Source organism: Strix uralensis, chromosome 3 (genome assembly GCF_047716275.1).
Source record: "Strix uralensis isolate ZFMK-TIS-50842 chromosome 3, bStrUra1, whole genome shotgun sequence".
NCBI lineage: Eukaryota > Metazoa > Chordata > Aves > Strigiformes > Strigidae > Strix > Strix uralensis.
The window spans coordinates 45,167,647-45,178,767 of NC_133974.1; the positions used below are offsets into that span (position 1 = coordinate 45,167,647).

At 43.3% G+C, this 11,121-nt stretch overlaps 1 protein-coding gene across 3 annotated transcripts in view; it reads right to left on the reverse strand.

The window, feature by feature from the left end:
* The window catches only part of GPR63 (G protein-coupled receptor 63), a 31,413-nt gene extending 20,555 nt beyond the window's left edge, over positions 1–10,858 (reverse strand). For all 3 annotated transcript variants that reach the window (XR_012628094.1, XM_074862111.1, XM_074862113.1), the window contains exon 1: positions 10,537–10,858. The gene's annotated coding sequence lies outside the window, so the exon portion shown is untranslated. The remainder of the gene's footprint in view (positions 1–10,536) is intronic.
* Between the last annotated feature and the right edge of the window lie 263 nt (positions 10,859–11,121).

Here is an 11,121-nt window from a genome sequence, read left to right on the forward strand (position 1 = left end):
GGTAAGTGAGAGGGGGAAGATCCACATCCTATCTATAAGCCTTTAAAAGTCTGAGGTCTGCAGGTGTTTCAGGCTATTCAGAACTCCTCCTGCCTTCTCCTTGTCCAGTCAGTCCATCTTACCAAAGCAGTGGTTGCTGTCTGTCCTCTGGGCTCAGCTTTCTTAAGTCAAGTCTTTACCCTTGTAGCTACACGCTTAGCTAGAATGGTTAGCTATGTCTGCCCTTCTCTGGGGGAAAAAAAACAACCCTGTTGTATCAATCAATAGCCCTGGTTTTGAAACCTGATATATTTTCATCAAAAACATTAGAAAAGAGCCAAGGTCTCTTCTTGGGCAGAGCAACTATCAAAACCACAATTGAATTCACTTGTTCTGAGCAACTTCATATATGTAAATCAGGGTATAATATAGATGTTAAACAGCTTATATATGAAGTTCAAAATCTGTAACTTCACCAGGTCTGTAGTAGCTCTGTCCTTTCCCACGTACGTTGAAGAATCTGTTTATTTCCTAGTCCCAGTTTTTCAATAGGACCCTGCTGCTGCCAGGTCTTTGTTACACCATTATCTATCCACTGAGCAGAGTTTTAACGATTATTTTAGGATCTGTTTTACTGTACAGCTTTTGTCCATTTTCTAATTTTAACAGCAAATTTTTGTTCAGTGACCCACACACCAGGTGGTCTGAGTGGGAAGTTAAGGTACCTTTTGTAAATAGTAACAAAGCAATGAAAATTAACGAACTGTAAAATACAGGAAATTAACTTCTCATCACATCATCAATTTATCTACCCACCTAAATGAGTTTAAAATACCAGCTTCAAGCAGTCTCATGTTCTAGGGACACTCAGCTGCCACTTCATTTATAGTCTGTTTCCTTAGCAACACTATAATCCATCTGGCTGCAGAAAGCTAAATTCCCAAACCATATCCTCCTGTACACCGGAAATAGGCTCAAAAACATTTATATTTTAAACAGCATACAGTCATCATGATTAGTGAGCGTATAAATGAATCTGGAAAGGTAATAATGTTCTTAACACACACACACACGCAAACTCTCCCTGCTCTAGCTTGAATAAGTGATTCACATATTGAGAATGGCACAGTCTTTCAACTTCTAGGTGTTACAACAGCATCTCTTTCCCAATACTGCAGTCCTAAGCAAAGCTGCTTAAGAACTAAGTCCTGGCTCCGAGACAAAGAGATCTGGTATACCATCTTCCACAAAGAGTTTCAGAAATGAAAACATTTCTCTCATCTTTGTTCCACCACGCCCAGCTGAAGGAGCCTTCAGAACTGCACAAGGTGAATCTGTTCTTTTAAGACTTTTCTAACGGAAGTAATTTGAAAGACCTGGGTTGCAATGCTATTAAAGGCAGCCAAAAAAACCTGATGAAAGTCGATCACATTACAAAGTAGAGCCACTTGTCTTAAAAATACTTACTCTTCAGGTTTTTGCATCTAAAACTATAAATATCATCTGTACAAACTAAAATAAAAATCCAGTCCCCAACAGCAACACTTAACCATTGTTATGAACATAAAAATTGCAAATTGAAAATATTCAGGAAAGCCAATTCAGAGACTGGAGGGTAACCAGCAATTCCCCAATGCCATAGTGAAGCTAAGATGAAACTGGATAACATCAGGCCTTCTACCACCAGGATGAATGGAAACAACTTAAAATGGCAGAATGCATCTTAAACATTCACCATTTTGCATGAATCTGGCAAATCCAAATTGGCAAAAGGAAATGTAGTTCTTGTCCAACAGGCAAATCAATCAGTTACGTAGAGCAGAACAACCTCCTCATTGCCTATATCTCAAAGACCCCATCAACAGCAAGCCAGTCTTTAGTCCAGAGAATGATTTTGCCACAAAGTGAATCATTTCAGTGATAAACTTCCATAGCTTTGCCCAACTCTACTGTACAGTGGTGGTATACAAGTCCATATTACCTGACCTCCTGACAGCAACTGAAAAGAGATTTGAGCTTTCATAAATCGGGAGTCTCCTCAAGCGAGGTACCGAGTGGTGTTTCTCACTGCGATGCACTGGCTAGCATCCCTCTAAAAAGTACTAATAGAGTAGCACAGTAGCACTTACTCTAGACACCGATACTTCCCTCAGCAGGGAGGGATTTATCAGATGTTTTGGTGGTGGTTGGTTCCAAGAAACAAGCAGGCTGACTCTATCAGACAGAAGCAATGATAGTTCGTGTCTCTTCTCCCAGGTGAGGGAAGAAGTGGGTCAAATTCACAAACACTAGTCTAAAATCACTTACATGTTCAATCATATATATGTTATGTGAGTGACCACAGCAAGTTCTCAACTGATATGTTACATATATTTTAGAAAACATTTTCAAAGATGAGTTTAATCTTCTTCATGATGTAGATGACAGCTCTTCGAAATACTTAGAACACAGTGGTGTTGCAGTCCCCAGACTGTCTGAGTAGTGAACTGGATAGGCCTTCTGACAATGTCTGGCAACTTTAGTAAGTGCTCATCAATATGAAGCCCCAGCTCAAGACCTCAAGGAAGACTGTTTCCTTATTAGCATCTGTTTCCCCATCTCCATTTTCTTCCTACTAGGGCTGAGACTGATGTCACCTAATTTCAACACAGCTTTAAGGTAATCGCGTAAGTTTACTTAGCAGTCAGACAGAACATATATTTCTGGAAAACAAATTCATCTAAACTGTTTCAGATATCTATTTTAATTATCTTGTTTCTTAACAGTACTGTATATGAACTCTACACTTCTATGTATCCACATCAGTCTGCATACATCTGTACTGCCTGAACAACTGACTCAGATGTATGCTTCTATATAAGAGCTGCATAATGCTCAATAGGTGCATTCCACAATTCTGTAGCTTCCGAAAACTACAAAAATTGCCCTGTCAGTGGCTGATACCAGCCTATCCCAGGAGTGATTCACCAGGCCCCCGCTTCCTGGAGTTAGGGTGCTGGGATCCTCAGTGTGCTCTGGAGCACACCGGAAGCTCACGAAACACCACACTAGAATCAAGATCATCCATCTTCCTCATCGTTAGAGGTGCAAAATCTTGGAAGACCACCAAAGTGACAGGTCAGTCCCTGAGCCAATGCCTAATTCATATCATTTACACTGGAATCAAGAAATGAAGAATCCAATTAATTATTCAAATAGCTGCATACCCAGGAACAGAGACAGAGTTTGAAAACAGAACAGAAAATAGAGAGAATATACAGGGGCTATTACATTTTCAGCCTTGCTGATAATAGATTGAAGTATATCACCATATTGCCAGTGTACCATGGAGATGTTTTTCAACTCTATCATTTGAGGTGGCCTTGAAAACACACATTTAACCCAGTTCATTCAGATCTAGCAGTTTAATAGAAGTGCTATTACCTGAGATTTCATGCTTTGATTTGATATTTCCAGAAAAGATTAATGCAGTCAGAACTTCCTTCTTATCTTATCAAAATTAAGGGAATGGGGAGGGAAAAGACTCTTAACTTCAGTCAGCAGATGCACTCAGCCCCATCCCTATCCTCTTAATGCAATGGAATTTTCTTATGGCAGATGCAGATGTCCCAATACCAGTAAGGCATATTACAACCTCTCCCTGTTATAAATACTCTGAACATGCCTTTATGAGTCAGTATTAAATATTGCCAAATTTCTTTCAAATGTCACCTCCTTATCATAAATGACACACTTGGAGCCTGAGCAGACACGCTGGATGAATTTAGTAGTGTGAAGGATGGAATTAACTTCTCAGCTCTACCAACTCAGGGACCCTTCAGATCAGAAATAAGGCAAGAGGTGGGAGGCCTCACTGCTACTCGGTTGATTTTGCTCCAAAAATAAACAGGTAGTTCCTCTCCAGGCCACACACAAATTTTTCCAGAGTACTCAATACAAGCACACATAGGTCTGGGGTCCCAGTGTGAATTTTTGAGAGATGTTTCAGGGCATGTCTTTGGCTAGATGTGGGAAGTTTGTGTTTTGGTTTGGAGATTTTTTTACTTTGTTTCTTAAAATCAACTTGGTAGTAAGACAAAGCACAGGAAATTTGGAATACAAATACAATTTGAAATCATTATCTGCACTTTATGCAAAAGTATATATATATACACAGTTAGTGATATAGGAATCAAAATATCATGAATACATTATGTGCATGTATTTCTAAACACATCCATAAATATCATGTAAGACTCCAAAAAAAAAGTCTAGAGAAAATTCAGAAGTGACAACTGACAGAAGAGTCTAAATCAAAATGATCAGGTAATAAAAGACTTGTTGGAGTATTACCTACTGAAGAATTTAATCAACATAAAATATCATGTGTTTTCAAATTACTTTTCAAGCCTTTGACAAAAAAAAGTTGTCTATTTTTCACAAGATATCATACTCTCTATCATTACACACAATGAACCTTGTACAATCCTTTGAAAGGGATAATTTTGCGAATTACACTACTGATGCAGAAAACTTGTAGCAATAACCACTTCTAAGTACTATCAGGTTTTGAAGTTATAAGACAGCTTTAGAAAGACAGGATTATTATTTCGCAATTTGCATTAAAAATACACACTTTTTCTCCCGCTTTGTTGCAGTTTTCCCCTTGTACTCAGAGCAACCCAAACCAAACACCTTTTGTTTGTGAACTTTTTTCTATCACCTTTTTCCCTTTTCCTGTTTTTAAAATGAGAAGATAGCTTGCACAAGATAGTGAGGTAATGAAGATAAGTTACGGAGATATCACAGGGATGGACACCAGCACAGAAGACACACACATTAAAGTTAATTATTAAGCATTCAGAATGGGTTGTAAATAAGGCGTGTGACCATATATTGAATAATGACAAGAAAATAAAGGACTGCAAAGGTGCTCACTAAGAATTAACCTTGCCTAAATGTAGCTGTCCTAAAAGCTAGATAGCAAGGCTAAAAGAGCCATTGAGACTCTCGTGATGCAAAGCAGAGAGACACTGGGCAAGTAATTCAGCCATATGTGGGATAAACCACTTTGTGGACAAGCTTATTTTTCTCCATTGGCTGTGCCTGGAAGGCTAGTTGAGACTACCTCAGTGTCACCATAGTCCTCTGCAGATTATTTCTAACAGATTCCTGAAAGGTAGCCTATTGTCAGAGGGTTTAAATTTGCTATGCAAGGGTCCATATACCTAACAAGGTTGGAAAAAAAAAAAAAAGAATAAAAAAAAAAATCACAGGACAAGATAGCTAGCTTTCAGAAGCTCAGACTGAAAACTTAAAACTACCTCCTAAACCACCAGCATCCATTCACTGCACATAATGAGGCAGGCACCAGCTGGAAAATGCAGTGCATGATCATGTGGAAGAAAGAAAAGAGAAATTTCAAACATCTCATCTGTTTCAAAAAGTAAGCCTAGCAAAAGATTTTTATTTTGCCTACATTTAAAAAAAAAAAAAAAAGTAATTCAACTGATCTGATAAGCATGCTATTGAATAAGGTCTGCAAGACTAGCTGGAAGAGGATAGTTTTTCACGTGTTTGGCAAAAGTTTTATATATTCCTGACAGAAAGTGTGTTATTAAGCACCTGAAAAAATCTACCAGATTCTTCTTGGAGGTTCACAGCAAAGGATGAGGGACAATGCACACAAGCTACAGTATGGGTAACTTCAATTAGGCCTTAGGAAAAAAAAATCACGGCGAGAGTGGTCAAACACTGGAACAGGTAACTCACAGAGGCTGCAGAATCTCCATCCTTGGGGATATTCAAAATTCAGGTGGACATGATCCTGAGCAACCTCATCTAACTTTCAATCTGGCTCAGCACTGAGCAGTGTAATGGCCTGCGTGACCTCCTGAGGTCTCTTCCAATCTCCATTATTCTGTACTTCTGTGCTCCAGCCTCAGCCCACTTAGGCTACAACAGCAATTATTCCTTCACCACAGCCTGTTAAATCTGAGTGCTGGATCTGAAAGCCTGTTTCCCCTTTGCTTTCTTGACCTGATCTGCTTGACCAGCTGTCCTGACCCATGTAACTAGATGGCTGCAAACTAGATTAGGATAAAATATTCTAACTGGCCAACTAAAGTGACTAGCAACTAGAAATTATATACGAAATCAACCAAGAAAGGGATCTGACAAAACAATGCAGGAAGCAGCTGGGCAACAAGGTGGTCCAGAAGAAGCTCGTCAGTAAGAGTGAAATATCGCAGGGAACACAACAGTAGAGTCACCAGATAGCACTGCGCTGTGGACAACAGACTGGAAACTAAGCTTCAGAGTTTCATCATACTCCTTAAGTCAGCTATATTAGATAAAAATTGTGAGGTAAAGTGGGTCATTTCATAATCCATGTATAAAGCATGCTATTTCCCTTCATTGTCAAGTCACATATGGATCATGACCTACTGCTACAGCTCAGACAGTTCCTGCCTGAACTGGCATTTAGAGGTTCTAACTCGGATAAGAATGTAAGAAGTGATCAAAGATACCCCTGAAAAAAATACTCCTTTTGCTTCAGGGATACTAAAAAATAAAAAACCCATGGGGAAAATTACACTCCCAAAAACTATGTTAAAAAATAAATGCTATTAAAGTTTGAAAAAATCAAGCTCTGAAGACTTGAGAAGTAACAGTTTATGGAACCTTAATTAAACACTACGACACAGGCTTTAACTACATGACTACGTACTACTTATCCACACAGAATCCAGCTTCCTTTAGAAGGCCCGGTGCCCACCAAGATGAACAACTGTTCAAAACCTTGCTTCTTCCACAATTATTGTGTGCCACTATGTTATATTTAATCAACAACCCAAACCTTGCTTTAGTAACTCCATGGAGGAGAAAATCCAGGAAGAGATGCAAAAGTCATAACCATACACTAATTTTGGTTGCCCAATTTGAGATAAGTGCTCTGAAAAAATCAGATCCTAGATAGTACAAAGCACAGCTCCCAAAGGCCGCATCATCACCACTTCAAAGCCTTAAATTTCCAAATGCTTCTGTGCTTATGTGGTCTTAACAATATTTTGTTAAACACAGCTTGTGTAGAATATACATCGAGATTGTGGTAAATTAGGTTACAGTTATGCAAGGGATTTCTCTAAGTGCCATTCAAAACAGCAGGACTCCTCAGACACTTCAACATGTGCCTAAGTGTAAATACACTTTGCTACATCAGTGCTTTCACACAGAGGCAGAAAAAAAGGATAGCTCACCTTTCTCCTAAAGTACATGTTGAAATGTTGCAATGTTAAGATTTGTATTTTATGAGGTTTCATTCAAATTAAATTGACTGGAATTTCACTGAGACAAGCTGCCTGTTTGGCAAAGTACTTTGAAGCATTTACCAAGTTCCAACACGTATGTATAGTTTAGGTAAGTATCTAAGTGTCATCCTCAACTTGAAATGAAGAGACTAAACAATCTTCCTATTTAAGTTCAAACTATGCTACTAGCTAGGTTAGCAAAATAACAGCTGCCAGCAAATATAGAGAAAAAAATACAGCATTCTATTGAAGTATTTTATTTGTCTGTGAGAGTCAGTGAGACCTCACAGATCAATTTTCGATTTGATATTCTACTTCTGGATCCTACAACTAGGATTCCTTAAACAGTCACACTTCCTCTTGCCTCACTTTCCTCATTTGTAACAATTAAGTCTGACATTCTTTAGAATTGCTTTGAAATTTATTTATGAGACTATTGTGTGAGATTAACTACACATATCAATACTCAAAAAGCAAGCACAGTGTAAAATACAATGCACACGCACCGTTTCATTATGGAACCAAACAGTGAGATACTGCAAAAATGTGAACCAAGACATACACTTACAGAAACATTATGAAGTACACAGGCTTTGTTCATACTTTCAGTGACAAAAAAAGACAGTAAGCATGGTGAGAGTCCACAACTATTTATTTTGAACATCTATTCCGATAATTTTAACAGGCTAGTAATCTCTCTAGGCATCTAGAAGTAAATAATCTTCAGAGCATTAAAAAAAAAAAAAAAACCTTGCTCTGCCCAACTTGCTACCTGTAGCAAATTAATTAGGATAGTAGCAAAACGGCATAGGAATGCAGGCTGTGGACATATTCACATCCAGCCATCAGGATTGCTTATGGACACGCACTGCTCTGGGAGTACATTCCCAGGCAAGGAGAACAAGTCGTACTCCCTTCCCTGATCCTGCTTACCCCTCCCTTATGGGCAAGTGGGAAAGCCACCAAGCCTTCACCTACTCCCTCTTCACCCACCTGCACAAGCGAAGAAGCAAGCAGTTCTGACAGTTCTAAGCAGCTGACTATGAAAAGCAGCATTTCATAGCGCCAGAGATCCTCAATGCAGGGAAATTAGATCACCGTGACAGAGCACAGAGTTAAAAGAGGCTACTAACAGTGTTACTGATAGACTATGTCCACACTAGTAAATCAAGCAATGCCAGGAACCGTTCCCAGGAAATGGAACTCACTCAGTCACGCAGACCACTGAACTGCTACAGCCTGGCAGAGCGTCCTTCTAACCCAGACCAGCTACAGCTCTCCCATGCAATTCTGAGCCATGATTTCGGATTTAACACAGGCCAGGAGCCAGTCCCAACCAGTAGCTTGTATTCAGCTATCCTGTTCTGGAAAGCAGGAGAGTTTAGCAGCACTGACAAGGGCTAAGCTGTGCCAGTTGGCTTTAGGACCAGAGAATGGTCTTGGGTACATTTAATTAACTGGTAGAGACACGGTCATAGCCTCTCCAGGCTTTATCTGCTGTTATTCTTAGAGGAAGACTTCAAAAGGGGGGTACATGCCATGAAGAATACAAGCGTAGCCTGATCAGCACTGCCTCACAAAAGTTATCTACACACTGCAGTATACAAGAAGAAAATTAGAAACGAGTAGAGCTCATCCTGGCTTTTTCCTGTTTCCTCTGAGCAGGCAGACCTAGCATATCATCTACCAATATGCACTGTCTCATTTATTTTCTCAGTTTTAAAAAAAAAAAAAAAAAAAGTTCTACACATTTAAAATACTGTCTTACAGTAAAGCTACTCTCTAATAAATGAGTCATGCAAAATAGTGTAAGAAGCTGGGTATCTGAGGGTTGATCATTTGGCAGTAAATATTTCAAATGGAAGTTATTTAGAAATTATTATTCTTCTAATTCCTAGTCATCACCAAATCTGCTTCTGTAGACTAAAAATATAGTTACTGATAATTCTGCTATGTTATTCTAGAAACATAGCTACAGCAATGTTAGCAAATACATTTTCACAACAGGTAACTGCAAAAACAACTGTAAAAATACATTTGAGAACTGACAATACACAGCTATTCTGTGTTATCAATACTCTTTGAAGTCTCCTTACAATTTCAGATATCTAGAAACGGTCTATTTAAAACTGTCCCTTTCATAATCCAATGCCTCTGACACCTTTGCTCTAATGTCAGAATGTATACGATGTCCCACAGAAAATGCATTGTGCAAAACCCATTTGCCACTGTTTAAGCATTCATGTTTTCAGTAAGGACAATTTTATTTAACAATCCTCTTGGGCACGAACCTAACGTGCCAGCTATACCTAACTCTAACCATTTAAAATGTGTGCGTTCCCTGTACCTTTACGCAAAACAACCGTTTTCTTGAAAAAGTGTTTTTACTGATTTACAAAGAAAACTTTATGATACGGTTGGTTATATACGTTTGCCTGCACTGGATCATCTTACTTTTAAAAATCAAGTATGAAGAAAACCATGTGGAACACCCAAATAAAAATTACACGCTCATTTTACAACCACCAATTGTTTTCCATTTACTTAAGCGAGGCACGTCTTTTATTCCGGGAGCGACATCGGGAGCGACACGCACACGGTACCGGCCGCCGGCAGGCTCTCCCTCATCAAGTTTTGCACCATCGAGAGTCTGAAGAGCAGGTGACAGAAAGCAGCCAGCCCCCCCCGCCGCCGTGTCCCTAACGACGTGTCCCGCCTCGGGGAGGACCAGCTCCTGGGGATGAAGCCCCGGCCGGAAGCGCGGCCCCCGCACACCGCCGCCGCTCCGCCGCCTCAGGAAACCCCCCGCGGCCCGCCCGGCGGCCCTGCCTGCCCGCACGGCCGCAGGACGCGGCCGAGAGCGCCCACCCGGGGCTGGCGGCGCTCCCGTCGCCGGGCCCCGCTCTGTGCCCCCGGGCAGCGCCCGCCTGCCCGCCGCCGTCTCCCCGCCGCCGCCGCGGACCCCGCGCGCCGCTGACCGTTGCCCGCGAACGGCCGCCCGGGGCCCACGCACGCGCCTCGGGGCGCCGATCCCCGCACCGGCCCAGCCCAGGAGCACGGACCCGCAGTGTCCCCGCCGGGGCTGCAGCGCCCTCCCGGCCGCGGGAACCGGCATAACCGTGCGGGGGTCTCGGCGGTCGCCGCTGCAACTCTACCCGCTCCTGCCGCCCAGACCACCGCCCCCCTCGGCTCCGGGGCAGCTGCAGCCCAGCCCCGCCGAACTGCCGCCGGCGGACCCGGCGCGACGCCTCGCCCCGCCTCGCCTCACCTCACGGCGTGGCCGGTGCCCGGCGGAGCCCAGCGCAGCACAAGCCCGGCCTGAGCCCATTCCTCCGGGAAGTTTCCTGCCATCGCAGCGGCCGGGGAAAACAAAAGCTTCAAAGCCGGGAGCAGGAAGAGGAGGAGGAAGGGCAGCGCAAGCTGAGAAGTGAGGGGCATTGCTCGCCCGCCGCGCCGCTGCCCCCGGTTGCCGACCCCCCAGCGGGAGCCCGCTCAGCGCCGCCTCCCCATTCGCTTCGGCGGCGCCTCTGCTGCACAGGCAGCGCCGCGGAACCGCCGGACAGAGGAATAGGCAGGCGAGCCAGCGCCTGCCTGCCTCCCTACCGGCCAGCCGCCCCCTGCTCCCCGCGCCCGCCCGTCCCGCTCTCCGCAGCGCCGCCGAGCCCCGCCCGCGCCGCGGCTCCGCCTCCCGGGGGCGCGCGCAGGCTCCGGCCGAGCGGCCCCCGCGGCCCCCGGCGCTCCCCGGCGGGGCGGCCCCCGCGGTTGGGGCCGGCGGCCGGCGCCCTCCGAGCCCACTGCCCCGCACCTGCGGGCGGACGGGCGGCTTGGGCCGGGCTTCGCTGTGCTCTGCAGG